We start from the raw sequence: 2,453 nt of genomic DNA, 5'->3' as shown, positions 1-2,453 counted from the left end.
TCACATTTAAAAAGAAAAAAAATACGTCAATTAAATGAGTGACAGCCAGCCGACCGTATCAAAAAAATAAAAATTCCGTGGTTTGATCAAAAAACTGAAATCCTCAGTCATATCAGAGGGACGTTCCCATTAACTCCACAGTATTAGGGTCAGACATGTAGCAGAAAGAAACAGGATATATGCTTTTGTCTCAGTGTGTGTGTGTGTGTGTGTGCGTGTTGTGATGGGTATCACTTTAGGGCAAGAACGCCTGGGCCGGTTATTTAAAGAGCCACTATAAATGTTGAAGCTGTGATAATAGCTGAGGGGCTGTGGGATGACATTTTGACAAACACTGCTTATTAAAGAAATGGTTTTATCAATGTGTTTATTGCGCCGTCCAAGTTGAAGACTCGCGTGCACCCGCGCGCATGAGCCCACGCTTGTGGACGTGCGTCCACGGACGCTGTGTGGAAGTGGAAATGCACGTGCTGAAGTGTGACAGAGTTATCTCGGGCTGTACGCCTGTGCGCATCATGCCACCAGACCTTTGGATTGCTCGACCTGGGGAGCGAGAAAGACAATAACCGCTAAATGTGCTTGTTTTCTCTCATTTATTTTCTGAGGAGAGAAGACGGCGGGGGGAGGAGATGGAAATAGCAATTTTACGGCTAAACACAAAAGATAAAACGAGAGAGGAGAGGAGGAGACGGCCAAGTGGAGCAGAATAACTTTATACATCTTGTGTTTTTCTCTGCAACGTTTCCGCCATTGGCTTCTCGCACAGGGAGGAATTAGTTGTTGGCGCATACAGGCAGCCAGTCACGTCCACAGGCACAGCACTTTGGATCTTCCATTAACTGCAATGGCAGCTTAACTACAAAACCACTGCTGTCAGTTCTATAAGTGAAAATGTCATGTTTTTTTATGTTTCCTCCACTGTGTGTGTGTGTGTGTATGTGTTTATGACAGGCAAAGCGACATTAGTGTTATTACAGTCACATTATTCAAGCGTGATTACGACTAATTGCACTGCCAGATTATGCTTTTTGTTTTTGTGTGCGCCCTAACATGAATTGTTTACCCATCTATCTGAGCAGTGGATCACCGTTGTGACTGTCTCAAATCCCCCAGATGGGATAACTATTTGACTATTTGGCTGACAGTGTGATGTTTCGTGGCGCCATCATCTGTCTTCCTCAGTCAGTCTTTCCTTCACATACATTTTTCTTTCGTCTCCCCCTCGAAACACAAAATTGTCCTTTTTTTTTTTGCACGTTTACCAGATCAATGGTGGGGAACCTTCTGAAGCCTAACAACTCAACTCGGGCCTTAGCGTCAGCTTACCAGAGGCTACTCTTAAGCCGTTTTCGCACTGCAAGAAACTGAATGGAACGGGTTCAAAGTAGGGCCGACCGTGTTTGCATTAGAACTTCCGACCGGTTCCAGTCGGCCCCTTGTGGTTCCAATCGGGCCGGCCAAGCGGTGATGCTTAGAATTAGGTCAAAAATAACCTAATTCGTAACCCAGCGCTGGGTCAAATATGGACCAACCCAACGCTGGATTGCTTTAACTTAACTGGGTTGGATTGAGGGTTTGACCCAGCACCTCAGTGCCATAACCCATGTTAGTTGGGTTATGGCAACTAACTAAAGGACTTGGTTAAATTGGTTAAATTGACCCAAAATTGGGTTGAAACTCATAACCCAACATAAGGGTTATTATACCACTATTGTGGGTTTAAAAAAAATAAAACATTTAAATTTCACTATATAAAAACAGGATTAAAAACAATCTGAATTCAAAGCCTCTTTTATTTCCACGTGATACATATATAGAGCCAGCAGATTTCATTTACAAAAGTTACAAAACATAAGTAAGTTGTTTCAAAACTATATAGTTAAATCACTTCAACTCATTTGGTTACAACTCCAGAAGTATCTGTTACTACACACTAGAAAACATTTMATGTAAAAAGTCTGTTTTAAAGCAAACTACAAGTAAAACTTTCAGCCATTAAACAAGGATCATTTTTAATGACACTTTAGCATTTTTGCCTGTCTCCATGCATGAAGACATACGGGTTGTCGCATTTCGTAGATGTGCCACCAGGTTTGTTCCAACTTGATGGAGAGAGGAGACAGAAAAAACTGGCCATTAGTGATGCACTTATTTAAACAGCAAACAATTGGAGCATTATTCAGAGATGAAKGYTGACTTACAGGCTGGATATCAATGAAACCATCTGAACTTCCAGGTTGATGGRTCTGAAACTCTTCTCCCAAATGAGTAAGGTGGAACAGGGTGGAGTACTGGCAGCAGCTTCAGGGTTAAATCATCTTGTCTGTCTGGCAAACATAAGCTTGTGTTAAAATGTTAAAAACAGTTTAGAAAACATCTCTTGAGCTTCAATACCTTAAGGGAGAGAATTCATGTTGTTGAGAAGATGGCTGCTCCTTTCTCTTCTTGGCCAT

The 2,453-nt window shown here is 41.9% G+C and overlaps 1 long non-coding RNA gene across 2 annotated transcripts; it reads right to left on the bottom strand.

Moving 5' to 3' along the window:
* Positions 1 to 1,986: 1,986 nt before the first annotated feature.
* LOC103469786 (uncharacterized) lies at positions 1,987 to 2,444 on the bottom strand. 2 transcript variants are annotated; one of them, XR_534414.1, is made up of 3 exons: positions 2,395 to 2,444; positions 2,202 to 2,323; positions 1,987 to 2,102 (listed from the first exon to the last, which is right to left on the bottom strand). It is a non-coding gene; the product is annotated as an uncharacterized LOC103469786 (long non-coding RNA). The 2 variants fall into 2 exon arrangements; XR_534401.1 differs by having other exon boundaries at positions 2,202 to 2,327; positions 2,395 to 2,443.
* Positions 2,445 to 2,453: the final 9 nt, after the last annotated feature.

This window comes from Poecilia reticulata, linkage group LG1 (assembly GCF_000633615.1).
Source record: "Poecilia reticulata strain Guanapo linkage group LG1, Guppy_female_1.0+MT, whole genome shotgun sequence".
NCBI lineage: Eukaryota > Metazoa > Chordata > Actinopteri > Cyprinodontiformes > Poeciliidae > Poecilia > Poecilia reticulata.
This window is presented reverse-complemented; position numbering and strand designations above follow the sequence as displayed.